General features: G+C 43.8%; 1 long non-coding RNA gene across 5 annotated transcripts in view; it reads right to left on the bottom strand.

Annotated features, from left to right (window-relative positions):
• The window catches only part of LOC307220955, a 215,430-nt gene that overhangs the window by 145,962 nt on the left and 41,624 nt on the right, over positions 1–27,844 (bottom strand). The window lies entirely within an intron of this gene.

Genomic DNA, 27,844 nt, shown 5'->3' with positions numbered 1-27,844 from the left:
ATAATAATAATCTGATCAATGGGCTACCACTAAAATGAGGCTACATTTTAAGCTGTATTTTAAGCTGTATTCTAACCTATATTTTAATCAACTGTTTGTTTGTTTAATGTTTTTACTGTATTTTATATTTGGTGTTAGCCGCCCTGAGCCTAGTCTTGGCCCGGGCGGGCAGGGGTATAAATAATTTGTTGTTGTTGTTGTTGTTGTTGTTGTTGTTGTTGTTGTTGTTATTACCCTGCCCATCTGGGTGGCTCACAGCAAAATATTAAAAACACAGTAAAACATCAAACGTTAAAAACTTCCTTAACAGGGTTCCCTTCAGATGTCTTCCAAAAGTCAGATGAGTGTTGATTTCCTTGACATCTGATGGGAGGGCATTCCACAGGGCGGGCGCCACTACCGAGAAGGCTCTCTCCCTGGTTCCCTGTAACTTCACTTCTTGCAGTGAGGGAACTGCCAGAAGGCCCTTGGCACTGGACCTCAGTGTCCGGGTTGAACGATGGGGGTGGAGATGCTCCTTCAGGTATACTAGGGTTGATGGGAGTTGTAGGGTGCTAGATCTAGACATGTCAGAGAAGTGATTCAGTTAAATGCATTGTAAATTCATACAGGAAAATCTGGTAGGGAGAGGCAGGCCTCCACAGCGCCCTCTGGTGTGACAGTGCTATATTGCATATAAAGGTAAAGGTAAAGGTACCCCTGCCCGTACGGGCCAGTCTTGACAGACTCTGGGGTTGTGCGCCCATCTCACTTAAGAGGCCAGGGGCCAGCGCTGTCCGGAGACACTTCCGGGTCACGTGGCCAGCATGACATCGCTGCTCTGGCCAGAGCCAGAGCCAGAGCCGCACACGGAAACGCCGTTTACCTTCCCGCTGGAAAGCGGTCCCTATTTATCTACTTGCACCCGGAGGTGCTTTCAAACTGCTAGGTTGGCAGGCGCTGGGACCGAGCAGCGGGAGCACACCCCGCCACAGGGATTCGAACCGCCGACCTTTCGATTGGCAAGCCCTAGGCGCTGAGGCTTTAACCCACAGCGTCACCTGCGTCCCCTTATATTGCATATACAACGCACCTAAAACTCTTTTTTCTTCACCAATGTAGCCGAGTCCATAGTATCTTGTTGTTGGGGGAAAGGGGAATCAATTATGGTGATGTGCTAACCCAGTACAAAATTCCCTTGATTATTAGAAATAAGCTAATATTAGGATCATAATGTAATGTGCTCCTTCAAAATAAAATTGAATTCCAAGAAACCAGAAGCTTTTCTTCTGGGAATAGTAACAATGTAAGTCATGTGTGTGTGTGTAAATATATGTCTAAATATGTATACAAATGTATGCCACTATGGCAGCAAGTAGTACCGACCAAGAAAGAATGTCACTTTAAGTTGTTGGAATATGCAGAGCTAGCAGGTCTACCTAGTTAGATAGGAGAACCAGATGATCAAGAATATAAAAAGGATTGGAAAATGTTTGCAGAGTATTTTAAAAATCAGTATAAACAAGTGAACAGTTCAGCAAGACTTAATTAATCAGTAAGAATAGTAGAACTTGGTAACTTAGAATATGCGGAAGAGAGGGAAAAGAAAAGATACCAGAGAAGGAGAGGAAGAGAAGTTTTCATTCCCCCCCCCCTTTTACCTTTACTTGTTCTTTTTATTTGTGAAAACGCAAAAAACAAAACAAAAATCCCTTTAAATATACATACAGTGGTACCTCGGGTTACATACGCTTCAGGTTACAGACTCCATTAACCCAGAAATAGTGCTTCAGGTTAAGAACTTTGCTTCAGGATGAGAACAGAAATCGTGTTCTGGCGGCGTGGCAGCAGCGGGAGGCCCTATTAGCTAAAGAGGTGCTTCAGGTTAAGAACAGTTTCAGGTTAAGTACGGTCCCCCAGAACGAATTAAGTACTTAACCCGAGGTACCACTGTATAGGGTACATTTGTTAAACCACTCTGGAAACTGTAACTCTGAAGGGAAAATAGGGGTCATCTAACAACTCTTAGCACTCTTAAAAAACAACAGCAACAACAACACCAAACCTTACAGTTCCTGGGATACTCTGGCTGAAGTCATGTCTGTTTACAGTGGTATAAGAGTGCTTTAAAATTAAATGTATAGTGTAGATGGGACCTGAGTCTACACAAAACTGTTTTGGTACCACTTGAAGAATTGTTGTCTATTCTGTAAACTTGGGGGTTACCCCAAGCCCACCAATACAACTGTCCTTTGTACGGGTGGTACCATTTTAGGTATGTCTACACAAGGACATGGAGACTCGAATTGAGAACAGAGAGAATAATAGAACCATGCCATAAAGCAGGCATATTAACTGTATGCATAAGAAAGGGTGGGATACTGTAAGAAAACCTAATTTGATGTGGCACAAATTTTCATGGACTGCAGAATTCATTCTTGACCTTGTCAGAAGGATTCCCTCCCCCCTTGAAATCTATCTTGTAATTCAATTGTAATTTGAAAGAGCACATTACATTTTGATCAAATATTAGCTTAGCCTAAATTCAGCATTTCAGTCCAAATTATCTGTTATATAGCTGGAGAGGTTCGTTTTTGGTACTGTATCTTAAATGTAAACATCTTCCGCAGGGAGGAGGAAATGGGATTTCTAATAATCAGGGAAATTTTGTATTGGGTTAGTATATGACCATAATTTATTCTTCTTTTCCCCAACAGTAAGATGCCCAGTCCTACTGCAACATTCTAACCATCAAAGCACGTTACTTCTTTAAATATTACTTATTCAGGACGTAGAACCAGTGAACTAGCTAGGGATGCAGCGACCACTCAGGAATGAACATGCATAGTAGCCAGAAAGAATCAGCACATAAGCACCTCTGAAACACAAAAAAGGCACCCACTGCCTCCCTAAAGTTGAGTGGGCTGTAAAAGGGTTAAACTTTTATTGATTTTGGTGAATTTGACCAAGTGCAACACAGCATTGGATTTGGTTGCTATTTGAATTTGCCTGTGTGTTTTTTATACGTCTCATTTACTCATATGTAAATGATAGCCCAATGTACACAAATACAAGTAAATAAAGTCATCCATCTTTACGCTCACTGCTTATTCCTGTACAAAATTCATTTCTAAAGGCAGATTATTTCGATATTTAGAAGCACAGTAACCCATAGCTTTGTGAATACTGAAATGTACGATGGAACGTAGTGGAGCATTCATAATATAGAGAAAGAAGGTCACCATTAGATGAGATCTAAATAGTCTGCCTTAAATCTCTGGAATAAGAACTAGAGGATAATAAAGCAGAGGAAAGGAAGACTCAAATACAGGAGTTGCATAACCAATTCAATTTAAACTAGATATTAAAATGATTACTAATGAGCATGGATGTCAGTGAAACGGGCTATGAAGAATTGTGATCATCAAAGGCCAAAGGAGAATGGGCACAGCTATAGCTACTAATTACGAAATGGCACTTACTTGCGGTAATAGCCCAAATTTTGAATTGGGAAAAATTGCCTTTTCATAGCTGGTCAGTAGAGCAAGTCATATGTTTGAATAGGATCGTCTTTCACTCATTATAAATCAGACAGCGGTACACTCACACCGGCGAGCAGGATACCCATGTGATAAACCGTTGAAGGCATTCAACACTGGTCATCAAACAACTTCCGCTCACACTCATTTCCTGGCCCTCAGGTCTCTTCCCAGACACATCCGTACTCCCCAGGCTGCATCTTTCACTGCCCTTGTTTTGCACCCTCCTGGTAGGTTTTTGCCCAACTGGAATGTGTCCTTAAACTCTGATAGTGCTTCTTGCAGTCTTGGAAGGAGGATAGAGAAGGATGTTTGAGGATGTGCAGAAACTAGCCTGCTGTATATACATCCCATTGCCCTACTCACTTTTGTCTCTGGCCATACCCACCAATGCCATGTGGCCCTCAGAACTTTGGCTAGAAGGAAACTTGGGCTCTGAAAGGTTCCCTATCCCTCATATATACGGACATTGAAGTCAATTATCCACATGTGAATCCTGACCCCAAATGGCAGTATCCAGGTTTGTGGAAACCTCACTACTGCAGAAATATAAAGTGAAGATCCTTCTAGAAGGGAGGAAACATCAAAATAACCCAGTGATAACTTAGCAAGCTCAGTGGCCTTGAAATTCTGGTTGGTGGAGGGGAAGTGGATGGAAAACCAATGTTGTCAGATAATGGTATACCACCTTTTGGTAAACATCATTAATGATATTTATAGGCAATTTTTTTTCCAAGAAGCTCACTACACTCCATATATACTATGCTCTTAATCATTTAATCATTTAACAGCCCTAGGAGATGATGTTTATTAACTGCTAAAACACCTACAATAACTGAGTGCTGGAAATGAAATTATTAAAACGTGGTTTGAAAAACTTAAAATAATTTGAAGATTATGTTTATTATATGTTGAAACACCTACAATAACTCAGTTTTGTAAATGAAATGATTAGGATAGGCTTTGAAAAACTGAAAATAATTAGAGAAACTCAAGGATTGAGGGGGAGAGTAGCATTTAAGTAAAAAAAATGACAAGGGAAGGTAGAATGAATGCATCAAAATTAATAAGAGAATCTTGAGCTAATTGCCAAAATGATAAAACATCAGAGAACAGAGAGAGAAGATGAATAATGAGATCAAATTTAGGGCATTAAAATGTTAAGGTGAACAGTTATGTGAAAAGTGATAACAATAAAGGAGATAAAGGATTACACAATTTTAGAAGACATCTGTAGGCAGCCCTGTAACAGGAAGTTTTTAACGTTTGCTGTTTTATTATTTTTTATATTCTGCTGCAAGCCACCCTGAGTGGCTGTGGAAACTCAGCCAGATAAACAACCATAGCTGTCAACTTTTCCCTTTTTTAAAGCCAAATTCCCTTATTCCAAATAGGATTCCTCACAAGAAAAGGGAAAAGTTGACAGCAACAACAACAACAACAACAACAACAACTGCTATTATTATGGCAATCCTAAGCACACTTTGCCTGAACACAATGGGGCTTATGTCTTAGTAAACTTGCACAGCTAGACATCAATGACAAGATGGAAGTAGTAGCAAAAGGAAAACGGATGTTAATGAAAATGAAAATCAAAGTATAGAAATATAAAAATGGATTTTATAAAGTTTTAGAGCACACCCACACCATACATTTAGAGCATTGTTATACCAGAATATCCTGGGAAGAGGGGTTGATTATTGAAGAACTCTGAGAATTGTAGCTTTGTGAGGGCAATAGGAGTCTCTTAACAATTTTCAACCTCCATAATAGACTACATTTCCCATGATGGGGGGTGGGAGCAATAAGTGATAAAGTAGTATCATGCTGCTTTAAATATATGTGTAGATGTGGCCCTAAAAGTTGAAAATTTCAATGTTTAGCAACATAAAAATGTGGGAGTAAATGAGAGAAGAATCAAATAGAACACCCACATTTGCCAAAAGTAATAGAGATGCTATAAACAGCCAACAAAAAAGGGAGAGAAATATATGAAAGAGGAGACAATGAAAAATGAGGAATGTCATCTTGCCTAACTTAAGATAAGATGAGTGGGTAGCTAAGAAGCTACAAATAAGAATATTAGAAAATGATGAAAGATCAAGAACAGAAAATTGTAATTGGATGCCAATAGTACAAATATGATAATCAATGCTATAATAATCAATCAAGCAAACAAGTTTATTTTTCTAACCAAATGCCATGACAAACCCCCAGCAACAGTACAAGAAGACATTAAAGCTCATATATCTATACCATGAGCCAACATCCAGAGAAAGGTTACCAGAGACACCAGCAAACTCGAACCCAGCTTGTTTTCAGATCAAACCTCTGAATCGCTGCAATTACAGCAATTTTGTATAACTTTTCTCTGATTATTTCCACACACACCCCGGCCCGTGCACAGAGGGCTACTCTCTGTGTTACAAAGCTATTATTGCCTCTCAAAAGAAACCAAACCATTTATGCCAGGGTGTACTTTTGTGAGCAAAGGTTTCAGAAAGCGATCTCTTGGTTGAGGCAGGCTAACAGATAATGTGATGTCTTTCACCTGAGGCTGACCACCAATATAAAGTTTGTCTGCTTATGGGACCTTGTTGCAGTGGCCATTCAAGACGGCCATCACCTGGAAAAACAGCTCAATAAAGGCATTTTTTTAAAGGAAGCTGATGGGAGTTTGATCGGAAAAACAGCTCTAAAATGTTCTGTTCTCAAGTGTAGATACTAAGGGGGGAAATTGGCATTTCTAATTAGTCACAGGTCCCTTCTGGATTCTACCGAACCCCTCACTTGACGCTTACTCAAGGTCAAAGCAGAGCTCAGTTCTGGAAAATAATAATAGTCTAAAACATCTTGACAAGCTGCTTCCCAGAGTTGCTTATTACCCAATTCTATATAGCACGGAGCAGGAAAAAAGTCCAATAGGCATAGCAGCAATTTCCAAAATATACTTTAACTGAGTAGAGTCTGCTCTTGCCAAAATTGTTGGCCACCTAGCATTTGTACAAAGAAAAGCGGCAGATACTCTTGATGGTAGAGAGCTTAGCATATTGTTCATAGAACTTCATCACTGGTTTTCTGTGCCTTTGCTCTCTCTTATTCTGTATGACACTTCCAAGAGACGTTATCATACAATCATGGAATCATAGATTTGGAGGAGTCTGTTCTGCTCAATTCACTATGTCTCCCCATGGAGACCCATTTGTCTGCCTTTTTTCTGTCTTTCAACAATGTGTGCCCAGATTTTGCTGGAGTACAACTCTCATCATCTTTGAGCATTGGCTAAGGTTTCTGGGGATCATGGGAGTTGAACAACGAATTGGGACTCAGTTGTGAATAACATATTCCACCTCTCTACTTGCTTGCTTTGGCAAACAGGTAATCCTTGCAACTCTATGGCAGCAAGGTCCACTGGGAAGAATGGGGTTAGAATCCAGTGGATCTCCCAGTATAACCAGGCTCACTGGCTTCACTCTCCTATGCTCAGCTCAGGCAGAGATACAGCAGTATATTTTTCCCATCTCGGATCAGCTGCGACCCAGATTTCATCCCTGAAAAGGAGGTTTCTGGGAATGTGGCCATGGTGGGAATAGGGACTGGGGATGTAGGATGGATCCTAATCCCAACCAGAACAGTTGCATGACCTGGCAACCCAGTATAAATTAAGCCAGCAAAAAACGCAAACACAAATTTAAAGACGTGTTCTCTTTGGTAGCTTTGTCCCAGCTCAATAGTCCCATTGCTTGGCAGAGTTGGGATCTAGTGTAATTTTATGCTGCCTTAATTCACACTGTATTGCTTTATACCAGTGTCTTGCGTATAGGATTGCTCCCAAAGAAAGTATTTTGCCTGATTTCATAGCTGTTGCCTGTTAACTCCTGGCTTTCCTTTGTGACTTAGTTTTTTTAAAGTACCATTTCATTTCTGTCATAAACTATTTCTTTTTATTTTTTAAATTTTTTGTAATGGTGGACATTTTTCAGTGGAACAGCGGGGCTGTAAACATTGAAATGAATGAAAGCATGAAGAAAGCAGAGCTTATATTGCTGTTTTGGAAGCAAAATTATTTAGCAAGAATTAAACAGAGGGGGGGGGGGATCAAGCGAATTACAGGGGGAAGACCACCCAAAAGACTTATAAACAAAAAGGCAGAAGAAAACGGGATAATCCATTCACTATTATTTCACCCCATAGTCCTCAAAATGTACATATCCAATCTCATTATGTCATTTCAGTGGGAGGAAGTGAAACAAATGCTTAACTTTCGTATTGAAATTAACAAAATGCCTAAATGCTTAACTTTGGCTGAACTGTGCCCATATTATCAACACAGGGAAAACAGCTTTGTTTCATTGGGTAGATTTCTTGGAAATCATTGACGATCCTGTCAACATAAATACATTTTGAGTAAAAGGAAAGGTTGGGCTGGGAGGTGGGGGATGGATGGATTTTACATAATAATAAATTATATAGCCATTTGTTGTTTAGCCACTTAGGGAATGGCAATAGAGAGCTCTAATGTTAATTAGCAAATCACTCTATTACTAGCAAATGGCCCAGATTTTTCTATGCTGGCAGAAAATTGGCATGTCATAAATGGGGAATGGCACCATCATTTACATGGCCGCCAATTCTCTAATCGCATAAAAGAAATTGCAATCATTCCTAGAAACCTATTCATTAAATGGAAACAGGGTACCATATTTATGCCAGTCCTAGGTGGAAAGATGGAAAACGACGTATTAAATTTCAGTTCGTTACCAAGTAGCACATTCGTGAAATGAGGAGAACAATGGCAAACAAGGAAGGGGAGGCAGCAAATGGAGTCCTGCGACTCTTCCACATCTTCTTACATCTGAGTTCTAATTAAAGTGTCACTACCATCACATGAGACACCCTGACTGTTTTTAAATGCGGCTGTTTCTGTTGCTTGCACTTTGATGTAAACCAGTTCTGAAATCTATGTACCTTGTCCTCTCGTATTCTAGGCATTCTTTCCATGGTTTGGAGATCAGGACACTAATGGTTTTGACATTGCTGCAGGCCCATTGATAAAACATGCAGTATTAAAAAATATGACTTCACAATAGTGCTTTATACAGTAATCAGACCATGTTGTGGTGAGAGCACAAATAAAAACAATCAATGGGCAAAACCCCATTGATGTTTGGTGTTGTTGACAATTACTTTATATTGACTACCTTGTGAACCCGGTGGTTGGGAAAAGGGCATGCATGGTATAATTTCATTGTGCACAGTAATGGTTCTCTACTACAGTGGTACCTCGGGTTACATACACTTCAGGTTACATACGCTTCAGGTTACAGACTCGGCTAACCCAGAAATAGTGCTTCAGGTTAAGATCTTTGCTTCAGGATGAGAACAGAAATTGTGCTCCGGCGGTGCAACAGCAGCAGGAGGCCCCATTAGCTAAAGTGATGCTTCAGGTTAAGAACAGTTTCAGGTTAAGTACGGACCTCCAGAATGAATTAAGTACTTAACCCAAGGTACCACTGTACTGCATATTTGATAAGATGAAGTAGCATTCATACCTTCCAACATTTCTCTGATAAAATAAGGATGTCCTATTCCGTAATAGTAATAACAATCATCATCATCGACTTCCGGAGGCGGCGCGAACGGCAATGGCTGCCCTTTCCTAGTCGGGGAAGGGAAGCTCCGCCGAAAAAGGGTCTCCCGCTGCGGCGAAGCGGGGACCCATTCTGGAAAACCACAGGCAGCAGAAGCCTGTGGTCTTGGGGTCCGGCGGGCGCCAGGAGCAGCCCCCAAAACGTTGAAGGAACCCCGTAAGGGGCTCCGGATCGCGGAGGGGGTTGCGGCGCTGAGGATCGTTCCGCAATCGGCGGAGTGAAGCCGCGTTGCTGCTGGTGAGCGCTGTCCTTTCTTCCTAAACTTCAGATTCGGAAAACAACAACCCGTGAGTAAACGGACTTTAAAAGTTTCGGGACTTTAAGTATTAATTTGGCTGAAAGCGGAGTGACGAAAAATAGGAAGTCCGTCTTCCGCTGTCATTGGAGCATTAAGCAAAGAGCCGGAGGAGTGAAGGCAAAGAGTGAACTTTTAATCTAACTGATCTGGACATCCGTGGAAATTATCTTTAAGCTGAATAAGGACTTTAAGCAATTGATTATATGACTTTTATGTGGACTTTGATACCTTTCTTCTATTTGGATTATAATTAAAATAAGAATCCCAGGTGCTGGAACTGCCTGAGTAACTGAGTAGCCAGCTTGCAGGACTGGATACTTTTGAACTTAAACTTTGAAACAATCTGAGGGAGTTTGAACTGGTTACTTTGAAGCATCTTTTGGAATACCAGCAAGCACTGTCTGAAACACTGTGATTTTTTAAACACTAACTCTGCTAAAGACAATTGGAAATTGCAGAGTTTGGAGAAAATGAAGGATAAAGTGCGAGACTGGTTACATTACGCTCAGATTAAAGAAGTTTTTAAAAATGACAAAAAGCTAGGGTTCCAGGTGGAGAAATCGAAGTTGGAAACAGAATTGTTAGAACCAAAAACTAAGGTTTTATCAAGAATGTATAACTTGCTGCTGAAATGGAATACACAAGACGAAATGGTTAAATCGGTTATGATAAAGTGGGCTCAGGATATTGGGCATAATATTATGTTTGAGGACTGGGAAAGGTTGTGGACCACTGGGCTGAACTTCACTGCATGTAATGCTTTGAAGGAAAATGTAATGAAAATGATATACAGATGGTACATGACCCCAGTTAAACTTGCCAAAATATACCATTTGTCTGATAATAAATGTTGGAAATGTAAAGAACACGAAGGAACATTCTTTCACCTCTGGTGGACTTGCCCTAGAGTGAAGGCCTTCTGGGAAATGATTTATAATGAGTTGAAAAAGGTATTTAAGTATACCTTCACTAAGAAACCAGAGGCCTTCCTTCTGGGCATTGTCGGCCAGAAGGTGTTAAAGAAGGACCGAACATTTTTTATGTATGCAACAACGGCAGCAAGGATACTCATTGCCAAGAGTTGGAAAACTCAAGATCTACCCACACTGGAAGAGTGGCAGATGCAGCTGATGGACTATATGCAACTGGCCGAGATGACGGGCAGAATCCGAGACCTGGGAGAAGAGAGGGTTGAAGAAGACTGGAAGAAATTCAAGATATATCTACAAAAGTATTGTAATTTGGTTGAAGGCTAAGAAGGATGCTAGATCATAAATAACTGCCTATCATTGAATTAGATTTGAAATTGACGATAAGTGAGATTGAGGGAAATATAAAATTTGTGGAGATTAGATCAAATTAATTGAACAAAATTTAAGAATATAAACAAGATGATAAATTGCTGGGAAAAATTTATAACGATGTAAGTGGGAGTGGGAGACGTGAGGGAGTCCAAAGAAGTTCTGAAAAATATGTCATGACCCATGTTATATTGTTTATGATTTTTGCATTTTGTATTTTAAAAAAAATCTTAATAAATATTTATTAAAAAAAAAAAAAAACAATCATCATCATCATCATTTTAGTCTTTATACCCCACTCATCTGACTGGGTTGCCGCAACCACTCTGGGTGACTTCCAACATATATAAAAACATTTAAAAAGTTAAACATTAAAAACTTCCCTATACAGGGCTGCCTTCAGATGTTTTCTAAAGATTGTATATTTACTTATCTCCTTGGCTCGGGGTGGGGTGTGTCACATAACTCCATACCCTCTAACATATCTCTTATGGAAATAGAGATGTCCTAAGGAAAAGTGAGACATTCCAGGATCAAATCAGAAACCTGGACAGCTTCTGTAAATCTGGGACTGTCCCTGGAAAACACTTGGAGAGTTTGATTTGTGACAGGTAAATTGGCAAGGTCTGCTGGGATCAGTATCATTGAGCATTAAACAAAGAGTTCAGGAACACCTTTCACACAGGTTATTTCTGAGCAGACCTTAATTAAGAATGGGTTGTTTTGGAACTGGAAAAGGCTGAGCTCATACAACTGGGCAGATGGCTAATTTTGAAACGGAGCAGCATTTTGGATGCAACTTTTTTCCCTCTCCACAGCGTTTCATCCTGAGATTAAATAATAAATTACAGATGAATCCGAATTCAGCAGGACAACATTAAATGTAAATTGCCTGAATTTCAAGTACTCTCATGTATCCGGTGTCTATATAGGGAAGCTCCATCTAGCTACAAGTAATCTACATTGGAAAACATATTGGGAAAGATCCAGAGAGAGTGTTGAATGGCTCATGCCACAAGGCTTTCCTTTCCAACCAACCTCCTGTACCCAGAGCCACCTGGTAACATCTGGGCCTTGCAGTGCATCCTGTGGTCAAAGAGGACAAGTCCCTATTGACAAATACAATAAGGTCACATAGTTGGGACCAAGGAGGGCACATGGGCAGAGCTGAGTTGTTCTGCCCCCTCTCCCCCACTTGCAAAGGGGTGAACACCAAAGCACTGCAGTCCTTGGTGCCAATCTAAACTGAAAAGTGTCTAGCCTTGGTTTAAAAGGGGTCTCTGCTGTCACAATTTTTCTAGTGTGATTAAAAGCCCTATGGGAAAAGATTGTGCCCACCCTCACCGGACTTCTATGCCTTCTTTCCAGAGTTTGGGGTGATATTAAATAGATTAGGGTGCAGCATGCCAGGGTTAAAATCATGAGTCTTCTGTGAAGCTCCCTGGTTTGACGATTCACCATCAGCCTAAGTTTCAGAGTTGTGAGGATGAATGCCACCCTAAGTGCCTGGTAGAATTTGTATCACCTCCCAAAACACACACACACATTCTTTATTATGGTCCAAAGACCCATAAAAAATGGAGTTATCGGGTTGTCACAAGGGCCCCCAAGAAGCCCTGATTATTCAGTTGGGGGGGGGGGGGAAAGATTTGGGCCAATGCAAGGGAATTGACTTAAAGTGGGCTATAATCGAGAACTGCAGGCACTGCACAATTTATACCCCACCATATGCCTCAGCTGGTCCAATATGCTTGAGAGACGTCTATGACCCAACCCTAACCCTGTGGGGATCAGTTAGGCACTGCATACTGCAATGGGTTGGCTGGGTGATTCAGCACCCCAATATTACATTCTCAGAAGTATCTCTCTTTAGGTCTGATGGCATGCACCTTTCCTCAACAGGAAATGTTACAGTAGTACCTTGGGTTACATACGCTTCAGGTTACATATGTTTCAGGTTACAGACTCCACTAACCCAGAAATAGTGCTTCAGGTTAAGAACTTTGCTTCAGGATGAGAACAGAAATCGGGCTCTGGCGGTGCAGCGGCAGCAGGAGGCCCCATTAGCTAAAGTGGTGCTTCAGGATAAGAACAGTTTCAGGTTAAGAACGGACCTCCGGAATGAATTAAGTACTTAACCTGAGGTACCACTGTATTTGGTTTGCAGACATTGTGGATGGTATCAGGGCCTGGATGAAGATGTAAGTGGTCTGGCAGTGAGCATTCTGCTCAAGTGGTGGTTGGGAATTGGGCAATCCTTTGTCTTGGATGGAGGCGAGGTTGTAGTCTCCACCTGCCCCTCCAAACGCTGGGTATCCCGTTAGCAGCCTTTCTCAACCTTGGGTCCCCAGATGTTGTTGAACTCCAACTCCCATCATCCCCAGCTAGCAAGGCCAGAGCTCAGGGATGGTGGGAGTTGCAGTCCAACAACATCTGGGGACCCAAGATTGAGAAACACTGTGTTAAAGGTATCTGGGGGGAGTGGTCATGTCCACGTGCCCAGGTAGGGCCAGGGCTGAGGATGTTTCCTTAGATGGCAGTCCTTGTGGGGGGTCACCCTATTTGATCTAAGTCTTAGGAACCCCCCTGCCTGGATTGACTTACATGTGATTTCCGGTGGGCGGGCCGGAAGTTTTGATGGCCTCATGCCCATCTGTATTCAATAAAGTTGTGACTTGTTTCGATCCAAACCAGTCTATGTGGTCCTTTATTTGTCTGTGGGTTGGAGACTGGGGAGCACGATGCCTGGAGCAGCAAGACTTTGCAGGACTGCAAGCCCTGATAATGCAAATTCTCCAATCTTGTGGAGGCTTCTAAGTTTGTTCAGCTAAAAGCAATTATAAGCCTCCTTGGGACTTCCACATTCAACACATGAAAGTTCCCCATGGATTTAGAGACTTTGGAAGTGGGGCTTACATGTCTGGCTCTGCTGCCTTTCACATGTCTTTACTGTGAACACATAACTGCACACAAATGGCTTTCGAAATGCACAGTATGGGAGTGGAAGTGTTACCATTTTATTATTTTCACATCATTTGTGCTAATAAAGAGTTTCATTTTCTACATAGTACTGGATCTAATGACCTTTTTTTTGGAGACGGTTCTGAGAGTTACCCTATTGCTCGTTTAGCTTGTTTCTGATGTGTTGAAGCAACCCATGCATGAATCACATGGAGGCTTTCCCCACCTTTTTTGCATAATCTTCATTTTTCACTTTCTATCTTACAAAAGGCAAATAAATGAACATCAACATTCTTAACCTCTCTATTCCCCCAAAGGAAGGGAGTCTCCAGCTGCAATCCTATACCCACTTACCAGGGAGTCGTCCCAGTAAACTAAATACAACTTACTTCTGAGTATACATGTATAAGATTGTGCTGTCAGTTACTTTCCCTCCAAAGAGCAGAATAATCCATGATGGAATGCAGTGAAGAATTTATTGACGTATAACAAAACCCATTCCCATCAAGGGAATTGTGGATGAAGTTTTATTCTAAGACGACAAACCATTCTGTGCTTCTTGGGATTTGTTCAATATTAAATTCTTCTCTTGGGACGCAGGTGGCGCTGTGGGTTAAAGCCTCAGTGCCTAGGACTTGCCGATCGAAAGGTCGGTGGTTCGAATCCCTGCGGCGGGGTGCGCTCCCGCTGCTTGGTCCCAGCGCCTGCCAACCTAGCAGTTCGAAAGCACCTCCGGGTGCAAGTAGATAAATAGGGACCGCTTACCAGCGGGAAGGTAAACGGCGTTTCCGTGTGCGGCTCTGGCTCGCCAGAGCAGCGATGTCACGCTGGCCACGTGACCCGGAAGTGTCTCCGGACAGCGCTGGCCCCTGGCCTCTTAAGTGAGATGGGCGCACAACCCCAGAGTCTGTCAAGACTGGCCCGTACGGGCAGGGGTACCTTTACCTTTACCTTTAAATTCTTCTCTACATCTCATTACATATTTTTTGTATTTGTGTTTCACATTGTTTTTGTGAGCTTCCATCCTGTCTTGATTTCAAGAGAGGGAGAACAAGGACTTGGATCTGAGCAAGGACTTACTTTCAATTAAAAAAAAATAAAATATTGTTTTTTGCTCAATTTTTATGTTCAACACACACACACACACCACATAGTTTGATGAGTTTTCAGTCGGAAAGATTAGGTACCTCTAATTACTTATTCTAGAAAACATGTTGTTTCTTGAAATCTAATGAATGCATGAACATTTTGACATCCATACCACTATGGCAACCACAGTTCCATTGATCTCATTTTGATTAGAGTGTCATAAACAAAACAAAAATGAATTAGCCCTGCATTTGCTCAAAATGTTAACCCATATATTTAGATATTAATTTATTCAGAGTGGTAGCACATTTATTTATTTTCAGAGGTGTTGAAGTTATGATATGTTGTGTGTGTGTCTACAGTATATAGACTAGAAGCTGTGCCTCTGCTTGCTCCATTTACCAAACCCTCTGCCATTCCCCCTGCCCTTAGACCCCTAGAAAGTCCCCTTCCCACACCAGGCAATTATGCTTGCTATTCACCTTCCCAAACCCATTTCTGAAGCCATTTTACTCTTCTGTCTACAGCCTCACTTTTCACCCTTGTTTTAACCCCCATGTACATGCCTCCTCCCCACTTTTTGTGCAACTCTGCTTTTAAACAAAGCACTCCCACGGTGGAGTTGCCATATTTCAAGAATTAAAAACCAGGACACCATGAAAATTGTTGAACTTTTTTTTTTTTTAAGGAAACCACCAAAATTGTTGTAAACCCACCCTATCGCCAAAAAGAACATTTGATTGACTTGTCTAAGATCCAGGACAAAGTGCTGCCTTTCAGAAATTCATCCCAGACATCAATTCTGCCTTTGAAATCCCAGTAATGTCTGGGAAAATCCAAACGTATGGCAGCCCTGAATCATGGTAAACTTCCTCCCCGCCCATACAACTACTAAGCACCTTTTCATCTTCTGCTGACCTATGAAACCATCATCCCCCCTACTCTTCAGATCTTTTTCATGCCCTTGCCTTCATCTTCATCTTCAACTCCATCCCCATGCCTCCTACTTCCTGCTTTTTTGCAACTCATTTTCACCCACATCCTGCTTTTCTCTCCATCTTCCTCTTTACTTTTCTCAACTCTCTCTTGGCCATAAAGGTAAAGGACCCCTGACAGTTGTCCAGTCACAAACAACTCTGGGATTGCAGCGTTCATCTTGCTTTACTGGCTGAGGGAGCCAATGTTTGTCCACAGACAGTTTTTCCGGGTCATGTGGCCAGTATGACTAAGCCGCTTCTGGCGAAACCAGAGCAGTGCACAGAAACGTTGTTTACCTTCCCACTGGAGCGGTGCCTATTTATCTACTTGCACTTTGACGTGCTTTCAAACTGCTAGGTTGGCAGGAGCTGGGACTGAACAACAGGAGCTCACCCCGTCGCAGGGATTCAAACCACCAACCTTCCGATCAGCAAGCCCTAGGCTCAGTGGTTTAGACCACAGTGCCACCCGTGTCCCACTCTCTTGGCCATAGATCATTCCAAATTGCATGCTTTCCCCTCTCTCTCTTGGCTCTCGGGGTAGCAGAGTCCTTCATGGGAATATTTCAGGAGGAGTCTTTCCTAAGGAGCAAACTCTAGTTCCTCTCCTCCATTCCCCTCAGTGTTTTCTTTATATAGTGTCAGACTCTCTCCCCCCTCCCCCGCCATTTTATAAGCACTTTAACTGTCTGGGAGTGTTTTTGGGTGGTTGTTGTTCTTAATTCCAACTTGCCCCAGACACACATATATACATACCGGCACATACACATATCCACATACTGTAGTCCTAACCTGGCATATTGTTGCAAGCCTGAAATGTTTTGCAAATGTCCATTTTTTATTTTCTGCTTTATGGATTGTGTTGATTTTTTTATCATTATAAACTGTCTAGACCTTAAAGATACTTTCTTTTTGAACACAATACCTCCAGTTCACAGCACATTAGCTCACTATTTAGCTATACGTGTCTAATTGATGTTTTCCAGATATATATAGCAAATATTAACTGACAGTTCTGAAGGGGAAATAAAGCCTCCCAGATATGTAAAAAGTACTTTACTAATCAGATATCAGAGACAGATTGATCCCACTTTGGTCTTAGGTTTTTGTTTTGTTCTTTTTTAAAAAAGGAGACTGTCTCATGACAGTTGCTGCTAAGTAATATAACATACTCAATAACACTAAAAGTTATTGTTTGTAATTCAGTGGTTCAACAACTGCATGGATGGTAGCTAGGACCTTAATGATTCTCATGATTCTCATGATGAAACATTATTTGTGCATTTTGCTTCTACTTAAAATCTATTAGATTTATGACTTTTAGAAAATGGTAAACACTTTCTTGGCTTCACTTCTGCATCAGAAACAGTGTCCTCCCCCCCCCCCCCTCGTTGGATCTCCTCAATACATGAGACAGGTTGTGTTGGATTTTTCCCCAGTCACATTATTAATTGGAGGATAACTGCTCCCAATCTTAGAATGTAGAAATAACGTAAAGGGAAGGGAAAGGATTTGAAACGGACAAACAGTCAACCCATTTATCAAAGAATATAAGTAGCATGAAGTGACAACAAGAAGGAGTCGGATGTCTGCTTTACAGGCAGTGATAATTACAGAAGCAGAAGAGTAAAAGATTGGCCCAAACATTTGCTCACCATTTCAGTTCAAAAATGGAAGATGGTTAGGATCCTAATGCCCTTTCCCAGTATCTACATCCCTCGGTCCCGGGTATGTAAGAGTGCAGGGGACAAGCTGAGTGCAGCAGCTGTTATTCTCATGGAGCCCAGACCTCTAATTCTTCCCTGCTAAGGGCTTCTGTACACAACTGAGCAGCCCATCTCATTTATTTGCTACTGTGCTGTATCATTTCAGACTGCTATGCTAATATGATTGTGTGACCATCTAACACTGAATCGTTAAACCTTGTTCCAAATACAGAAATAGAGAAATGTCTTCATGTGCTAGGTTACCATGGCAAATTCCCATTGAAATAGGCACAATTAAAATACTTGTATTCATCATTATCCATTTTGAATTATGTCCTGGAACTGAGACAGAGATAAAGTCATTGAAATGGTAGGGAATTGGATATCACAGAGACAACTTCCATCATTCAAGTGTTCAACAAACAAGGCAAAGGGACTGAGGAACGTCAATGCCTTAATTCCAAATGCTGCACTTTCCTTTACAGCAAATATTTTTGCCTCGCTGGCCTTGCAGACGACTTCATTGTCCAGAAAGTGGGAGAAGCAACAAGAGGAACAGCCATTTTAGATCTGGTCCTAACCAATGTTGATGACCTGGTTAGTGGGGTAGAAGTGGAAGGATCATTAGGCGCGAGTGATCATGCTCTTCTGAAGTTTACTATACAGCGGAAAGGAGCAGCCAAGCATACTAGGACTCAATTTCTTGACTTTAAGAAAGCCGACTTCATAAAACTTAGGGAAGTGCTGGGTGAGATCCCATGGACAGTAATACTAAAAGGAAAGGGAGTTCATGATGGCTGGGAGTTTGTTAAGAGGGAGATAGTAAAAGCACAACTTCAGGCAATACCAATGAGACGGAAACATGGAAGGTGCCTAAAGAAGCCAGGGTGGCTATCTAAAGAACTTTTAACTGAGTTAAGATTTAAAAAGGATGTGTACAAAAAATGGAAAAGGGGGGAAACCACCAAAGAGGAATTCAAACAAATAGCCAGCACGTGTAGACACAAAGTCAGAAAAGCTAAAGCACAGAATGAACTCAGGCTTGCTAGAGAGGTTAAAAGCAACAAAAAAGGCTTTTATGGGTATATTCGTAGCAAAAGGAAGAACAAAGAAACAGTGGGGTCACTCAGAGGAGAAGATGGTGAAATGCAAACAGGGGACACAGAAAGGGCTGAACTCCTCAATGCCTTCTTTGCCTCTGTCTTCTCCGATAAAGAAAACAATGCCCGACCTGAAGAATTTGGAGCAAATGATTCAGCAGAGGAAACACAGCCCAGAATAACTAAGGAGATAGTACAAGAATACTTGGCTAGTTTAGATGTATTCAAGTCTCCAGGGCCAGATGAACTGCATCCGAGAGTATTAAAGAACTGGCAGATGTGATCTCAGAACCACTGGCAGTCATCTTTGAGAATTCCTGGAGAACAGGCGAAGTCCCAGCAGACTGGAGGAGGGCAAATGTTGTCCCTATTTTCAAAAAGGGGAAAAGAGAGGACCCAAATAATTACCGCCCAGTCAGTCTGACATCAATACCAGGGAAGATTCTGGAGCAGATCATTAAGCAAACAGCCTGTGAGCACCTAGAAAGGAATGCTGTGATCACCAATAGTCAGCATGGATTTCTGAAAAATAAGTCATGTCAGACTAACCTGATCTCGTTTTTTGACAGAACTACAAGCCTGGTAGATGAAGGGAACACAGTGGATGTAGCCTACCTTGATTTCAGCAAGGCATTTGACAAGGTGCCCCATGATATTCTTGTAAAGAAGCTGGTAAAATGCGGTCTTGACTATGCTACCACTCAGTGGATTTGTAACTGGCTGACTGACTGAACCCAAAGAGTGCTCATCAATGGTTCCTCTTCATCCTGGAGAAGAGTGACTAGTGGGGTGCCACAGGGTTCTGTCTTGGGCCCCGTCTTATTCAACATCTTTATCAACAACTTGGATGATGGACTCAAGGGCATCCTGATCAAATTTGCAGATGACACCAAACTGGGAGGGGTGGCTAACACCCCAGAGGACAGGATCACACTTCAAAACGACCTTGACAGATTAGAAAACTGGGCCAAAACAAACAAGATGAATTTTAACAGGGAGAAATGTAAAGTATTGCACTTGGGCAAAAAAAGAGAGAGGCACAAATGCAAGATGGGTGACACCTGGCTTGAGAGCAGTACATGTGAAAAGGATCTAGGAGTCTTGGTTGACCACAAACTTGACATGACACAACAGTGTGACGCGGCAGCTAAAAAAGCCAATGCAATTCTGGGCTGCATCAATAGGAGTATAGCATCTAGATCAAGGGAAGTAATAGTGTCACTGTATTCTACTCTGGTCAGACCTCACCTGGAGTACTGTGTCCAGTTCTGGGCACCACAGTTCAAGAAGGACACTGACAAACTGGAACATGTCCAGAGGAGGGCAACCAAAATGGTCAAAGGCCTGGAAACGATGCCTTATGAGGAACGGCTAAGGGAGCTGGGCATGTTTAGCCTGGAGAAGAGGAGGTTAAGGGGTGATATGATAGCCATGTTCAAATGTATAAAAGGATGTCACATAGAGGAGGGAGAAAGGTTGTTTTCTGCTGCTCCAGAGAAGCGGACACGGAGCAATGGATCCAAACTACAAGAAAGAAGATTCCACCTAAACATTAGGAAGAACTTCCTGACACTAAGAGCTGTTCGACAGTGAAATTTGCTTTGAAGGAGTGTGGTGGAGTCTCCTTCTTTGGAGGTCTTTAAGCAGAGGCTTGACAACCATATGTCAGGAGTGCTCTGATGGTGTTTCCTGCTTGGCAGGGGGTTGGACTCGATGGCCCTTGTGGTCTCTTCCAACTCTATGATTCTATGATTCTATGACATATTAGTTCCAACCTAAATGCACAAGTATGGCAGTTTTTTTTAATGCAGGATTTCCTCTTACTCTGGATTGTAGTTTTCTCTCTCTTTTCCCTTAGAAGCTTACTTTTTCATAAAAGATTATCTTTCCTAATAAATAGTCCAATAAACCATACAATGCTTAAAAAGTAAAACTCTTAATACCAATACCCAGTGGGAATGAAACACTCCTGGATAGCAACAGATTGCAACCTAAAAATCTTTTGAAATATGTATTTACCATTAGGAAAGGGCATAAAGAGATGAAGCATGCTGACCCCATTCAGAATACTGTCCAACAAACAGAGCTCTTATTTCAAATAATGAGAAAATATCTTAAGTTATTCTCAACCTACTTCCAAGTTGGCACTACTGACACAGATCCCTCCCTGGTGGCATGCAACAGCTATCGCTAGACAGAGGGTCCATAGCACAAAGCATAAAGTGTGCCCTCACATCAACACTGCCAGAACAGCCATACCTGAACTTTGTGAATACTTCTCTCAGTCCATCAAACATGCTCTACTGAGCTCCCCTGAGATAGCATCAGAGCAAGGTAGAACCACATCAAAGAGGCAATATACAAAACAGCTATGTCCTCCTTTGACAAAACAGAGCAACAGACCCAAAACTGGTGTGAGACCAGCACAAAAGACATTGCAAAGTGTGAGGCTCTTCTGAACTACAGTGGTACCTTGGTTCTCAAACGCCTTGGTTCTCAAATGCCGAATACCCAGAAGTTAATGTTCCGGTTTTCAAACATTTTTCGGAAGCCGAACGTCTGATGTGGCTGTCAGCTATTATTTCTGGGGGAACCTGCACCAATCAGAAGCCACACCTTGGTTTTCAAACATTTCAGAAGTAAAACGGACTTCTGGAATTTATGAAGTTTGACACTTTTGTTTTTGCTATTTATTTGCCATTTTTGTTTTTGAGGCCTTTTCAGTTAATTTGTTTTTGTGACTGTGTGGAACCCAGTTCAGCTACAGATTGATTGATTGTGTGACAGAGGAAATGGATAAAAAACCCCTATCCAGACAATGATTATCATCAGTGCAGGGAAGAAAAAAAATACTCATTTTATTTTTTATCATCTACAATACTGTCTTATTTATTTTATAGTACAGTACATTGATCATTGCTTTGATTTCATGAATCAATGGTCTTGTTAGAAAGCAAAATTCATGTTAATTGCTATTTTAGGGGTTGCTTTTAAAAGTCTGGAACAGATTAATCCGTTTCGCATTCCTTTCTATGGGAAAGTGTGCCTTGGTTTTGGAATGCTTTGGTTTTGGAATGGACTTCTGTAACGGACTAAGTTTGAGAACTAAGGTAGCATGCACCCTGCAAAAAGACACTTGCTATGCTCATTAACAATGACAAACCTAGACAGCATCTTAAAAAGCAGAGACATAACCTTGCCAACAAAGGTCCGTATAGTTAAAGCTATGGTTTTCCCAGTAGTGATGTATGGAAGTGAGAGCTGGACCATAAAGAAGACTGATTTCCGAAGAATTGATGCTTTTGAATTATGGTGCTGGAGGAGACTCTTGAAAGTCCCATGGACTGCAAGAAGATCAAACATATCCATTCTTAAGGCTCCAGTTCTTTGGCCACCTCATGAGAAGAGAAGACTCCCTGGAAAAGACCCTGATGTTAGGAAAGATGGAGGGCACAAGGAGAGGGGTACGACGGAGGACGAGATGGTTGGATAGTGTTCTCGAAGCTACCAGCATGAGTTTGACCAAAAAGCGGGAGGCAGTGTAAGACAGAAGTGCCTGGCGTGCTCTGGTCCATGGGTTCACGAAGAGTCGGACACGACTAAATGACTAAACAACAACAACAGCAAATGCTCATTAAGGCAAGGAGTGATCTCCAGCAGATTGCCAGACAATGTGCCAGTGAAGATGAAGGTTTCGGCAAATGTGACCTGAAGGCTGGCAACATTACCCCTGCCGTGCCTTGCTTGGGGATAGGCAGTCAAGTTGTGTATCCATAGCAGTGACCAGAGGAGACATCACCCCTGGGAGGAGCACAGAGAGTAGAAACACTATGGTGCATCTGCAGCGGCACAACTGCAAGCCTTCATATGCCCTAACTGCAACAACATTGTTCTCTCCCACATTGTTCTCTACAGCCACAGCAGGCGCTTTAACCTTCCAACAGTTTGACCCCCCAAAGGCACACTCTTCCATTGTTTCCTGACACAGATGGATGCCAACACTATTGTAATGGGGTGTGGGGTTGCTTGTGCGTAAAGTGCAAACTGCTCCAGGCTGAGTAGTTTGGACAAAACTTTTCCCCCCAGGCTGGACAGTCAGTACACCATGACTGTCTCAATCACTGGAAGAATCCGTCAGTGGGCGTTTCCTGAATTTCTTCCAACATAAGAGTTCTTTCACACCCAATCGTCGTCTCCCTTCTCTGCGCGAAAGCTGTCTGCGCAGAGTGGGTGTCCCCAGAGGAGGTCCTGTGCTCTCCCCGCTGGTTCCACTGGAAGAGTCCTGGAGCCTTCTCTCCGCAGCTCCCTCAGACTCCCCTTTCTCCCTGGTGTCACCTCTATCTCCTTCCCCAGCGGAAGTGTCCTCTCTCCCTTTGCTGGTTCCCTCTCCAGCATCATCATTAGGGAGCCTCAGCGCCACCCTTGGCTCCGATGACAGTTCCCTGACATCCACCTCCCTCCCAGGGCCCTCCCCACCCCCACCCCGGTTCCTGGGCGGTGAAGCGGGAAACCCCTGGAACGAACTTTCCCCTTCCTCCGAGGATTCAAACATCGTTTTCCACCTGCTGCCGTTCCTGTCCTCTTCCCAATCTTCCCAGTCCGACGCCTCTTCTTCTGATACCTCCCTTCCCTCTCCCTCTGAAGGAGGATACCCCACAAATTCTTCTTCATCATCCGTGGTTCCAAATTGCTCTTCCCAAAATCTTGCCAACGGTTTCGGCTTCCTTGGAAACCGGCGATGAAACTCCCCCAGCAGACACTCATCCCTTATCTCTCCTGCAGGCACCCACACGTTTTCTGACTCAGGCTCTCCCTCCCAAGCTACCAAATATTCCACCTGCTTCCCCTTCCACCTTGAGTCAATTATTTCCGCTGCTTGACTACTGAGTTCCCTCTCCTCCACCTCTGGGTGACTGGGGATTTCTCTCTCTCACCCCGGAAACTCCCTCCCTTCTCGGTATGGTGAAAGTAAAGACCGGTGGAACACCGGATGCAATTTCATGTTGGTTGGCAGTTTTAGCCGGAAAGCCACAGGATTCACCTGCTGCATGACCTCAAAAGGTCCCAGCCTCCTTGGCCGTAATTTTTTACAACCTCCCTTGAACGGTAGCCCTTTGGTTGACAACCACACCCGGTCCCCAACCCTTATTGTCTCCCCTTCTCTGCAGTGCTTGTCTGCCTGCCTTTTGTACTCTTCCTTGGCCCTCTCCAGGTTCATTTTAAGCTGCTGGTGTAAGGCCTCCATTTCTTCCACAAATTGCTCCGCTGCAGGCACACTCCACCTCCCCTCCCCCTACCCTGGGAAGGCTCTCAGGTGACACCCGTAATTGGCCATGAAAAGACTCATCCCCGTGGACACATGCTCCGCGTTATTGTAAGCAAATTCAGCCAGCGCCAGCTTTTCCACCCTGTCGTTCTCTCTCTCGCTGACGTAACATCGTAGGTACTGTTGGAGTATGCTATTGGCCCTTTCCGCTTGCCCGTTAGTTTCTGGGTGACGAGCCGTCGAGAAACTCACCTCATCTTGAAGCAAGCTCATGAGCTTCCTCCAGAACCTGGAAGTGAATTGCCTTCCTCTGTCGGATAAAAACCTCAAGGGGGCGCCATGCAACCGAAAAACGTGATCCACAAACAGCCTAGCTGTTTCTTCTGCCGATACTGCATGCGAGCAAGCAATGAAATGGCACATCTTGGTCAACAGGTCCACTACCACCATGACCGCTGTTTTCCCCCTGGACCTGGGCAAATCTGTCATAAAATCTATGGATACCACCTCCCATGGCTTTCCCGGAGTGGGCAAGGGTTCTAGTAACCCTGTGGGTGCTGCTTTCTCCCCCTTAGCCCGCTGGCATTGGTCGCACCCCCTCACATATTCCCGCACGTCTTCCCTTACTCTTGGCCACCAGAACTCCCTGGTAACAAGCAACATGGTCTTGTGCTGACCAAAGTGCCCCATCGTGGGATTGTCATGCGATTGCTTGAGTACCCTCCTCCTCAAATCCCCCTCTGGTATGTACAATGCTCCCCTGTAATACAATGCTCCCTCCTTTTCCTGAAAACCCCCCCTGATTTTCACCCACTTCCTGGAGCTCCCTCATCTTGTTTTGTGCGTACTCGTCGTCCCTCGTCAACCCCGCCAGTTCCCTTTTCCCAAGCAATACTCCCCCAAACACCCATCGGTCCTCGGGTATCACGTGTTGTACTTCTGGTGCCCCCTCTCCTTCTAAGTATTCTGGTTTCCGGGACAGGGCGTCTGCTCGGACGTTTTCCTTTCCCGGTATATACCATATCTCAAAAGAAAATTTGGAAAACTCCTGAGCCCACCGCATCTGTCTCTGGTTGAGAACCCTTGCAGTCCTCCAGTATTCCAGGTTCTTATGGTCCGTGCACACCTGGATCTTGTGTTGAGCCCCTATCAACAAATGTGTCCAGTGTCGGAACGCTTTGTGAATAGCAAGCAGTTCCCTATCATACACCGTGTAGTTTTGTTCTGATTTGCTCAACTTCCTTGAGAAAAAGGCGCACGGTCTCCAGCTGGTCTCCCCCCCCCCAGGCTGAAGCAAAATGGTGCCTACCGCTCTGTCTGACGCATCTGTCTCCACCCTCATTGGCTTCTGCAGGTCCACGTGCAAGAGCTGCTCTTCCGAAGCGAACGTTCCTTTTAGTTTCTCAAAGGATTGCTGAGCCTCTGCCGTCCACACGAACTTCTTCTCGCCACTGAGACAATCGGTGATTGGTGCAGTCAAGTGCGCGAAGTTCTTGATGAACTTCCTGTAGAAATTCGCAAACCCCAGGAACCTCTGCACGTCCTTTCGGTTCTTAGGAGTCTTCCATTCTAGCACCGCCTGCACCTTGCTTGGGTCCATGGCTAACCCCTTGTCTGACAACCTGTAACCCAGGAATTCGACCTCTCGGGCATGGAATTGGCACTTCTCCAATTTCACCCACAACTGGTGCTCCTGCAACTTCTTCAGCACTTCTCTGACATCTTTTACATGCTGTTCCTCATTCTCCGAGTAGATCAGGACGTCATCTAGGAAAGCCACGCAGTTCTTGTACAAGAGGGACCCCAACACGTGGTGCATGAACCCTTGAAAACATGCTGAGCCTGATTGTAATCCGAAGGGCATAACTAGGTACTCAAAGGCTCCCAGGGGGGTGAACATGGTAGCCTTCCATTCATCCCCTTCCCTCATCCTAATTAAATTGTACGCCCCTCGAAGATCCAACTTGGTAAAAACCTTTCCCTTCCTTACCCTGGTCAAAATGTCATCGATTCGGGGCATTGGAAAGGTTACCGGCTCCGATATTGAGTTTAACCTCCTGTAATCACAAATTAATCTCAGTTCTTTTGAGTCTCTCTTGTCCACGAAAAACACTGGACTGCCCCCCACCGCCCTCGATTCTCTTATAAAACCCCTCTTGTCGATAAACTTCCGCAACTCCTGCATTTCTCTGTCCGACATGGCATACAGCTTACCCACTGGCAGCTGAGCCCCTGGGAGTAAGTTGATTTGACAGTCAAAGGGCCTATGGGGGGGGGCAGCCTATCTGCCTCCTTCTCACTGAAGACTTCTTTCAAATCAGAATACTGTGGTGGTATCCTCACCTTTTCCTCCGCCTCCAACCCTGCCACTCTGGCTACGGCCATCCTCGGGATCTCCCCCCGTGGCAGTGTTCTACACAGTGAGCTGACCCAAAGGATACTGTGCGCTGGTGCCATCCCACCACCGGATCATGCAGCACCAACCAGCTCATTCCCAGTATGATTGGCGGCCTGGCCAGTGTGGCTACATAATTATTATTATTATTATTATTATTATTATTATTATTATTATTATTATTTATACCCCGCCCATCTGGCTGGGCCTCCCCAGCCACTCTGGGTGGCTTCCATAAAAACCAAAAATACAGTAAAATATCACATGTTAAAAACTTCCCTGAACAGGGCTGCCTTAAGATGTCTTCTGAATGTCAGGTAGTTGTTTATCGCTTTGACATCTGCTGGAAGGGCGTTCCACAGGGCAGGCACCACTACCGAGAAGGCCCTCTGCCTGGTTCCCTGTAGCATTGCTTCTTGCAATGAGGGAACCGCCAGAAGGCCCTCAGCGCTGGACCTCAGCGTCCGGGCAGAATGATGGGGGTGGAGACGCTCCTTCAGGTATACTGGACCGAGGCCGTTTAGGGCTTTAAAGGTCAGCACCAACACTTTGAATTGTGCTCAGAAACATACTGGGAGCCAATGTAGGTCTTTCAAGACCGGTGTTATATGGTCTCGGTGGCCGCTCCCAGTCACCAGTCTAGCTGGATTAGTTGTAGTTTCCGAGTCACCTTCAAAGGTAGCCCCACGTAGAGTGCATTGCAGTAATCCAAGCGGGAGATAACCAGAGCATGCACCACTCTGGCGAGACAGTCCGCAGGCAGATAAGGTCTCAGCCTACGTACCAGATGGAGCTGGTAAACAGCTGCCCTGGACACAGATTTGACCTGTGCTTCCATGGACAGCTGTGAGTCCAAAATGACTCCCAGGCTGCGCACCTGGTCCTTCAGGGGCACAGTTACCCCATTCAGGACCAGGGAATCCTCCACACCTGCCTGCCTCCTGTCCCCCCAAAACAGTACTTCTGTCTTGTCAGGATTCAACCTCCATCTGTTAGCCGCCATCCATCCTCCAACCGCCTCCAGACACTCACACAGGACCTTCACCGCCCTCACTGGTTCTGATTTAAAAGAGAGGTAGAGCTGGGTATCATCCGCATACTGATGAACACCCAGCCCAAACCTCCTGATGATCTCTCCCAGCGGCTGCATGTAAATGTTGAAAAGCATGGGGGAGAGGACAGAACACTGAGGCACCCCACAAGTGAGAGGCCAGGGGTCTGAACACTCATCCCCCCCCCACCACTTTCTGAACACGGCCCAGGAGGAAGGAGCGGAACCACTGTATGACAGTGCCCCCAGCTCCCAGCCCCTCAAGACGGTCCAGAAGGATGTTATGGTCGATGGTATCAAACGCCGCTGAGAGATCCAGCAGAACTAGGAAACAGCTCTCACCTTTGTCCCTAGCCCGCTGGAGATCATCAACCAGTGCGACCAAGGCAGTTTCAGTCCCATGATGAGGCCTGAATCCCGACTGGAAGGGATCCAAATGGTCCGCTTCTTCCAGGCGTGCCTGGAGTTGTTCGGCAACTGCTCGCTCAATCACCTTGCCCAAGAATGGAAGATTTGAGACTGGGCGATAGT

This window comes from Podarcis cretensis (genome assembly GCF_951804945.1).
Source record: "Podarcis cretensis genome assembly, chromosome: 7".
Lineage (NCBI taxonomy): Eukaryota > Metazoa > Chordata > Lepidosauria > Squamata > Lacertidae > Podarcis > Podarcis cretensis.
This window is presented reverse-complemented; position numbering and strand designations above follow the sequence as displayed.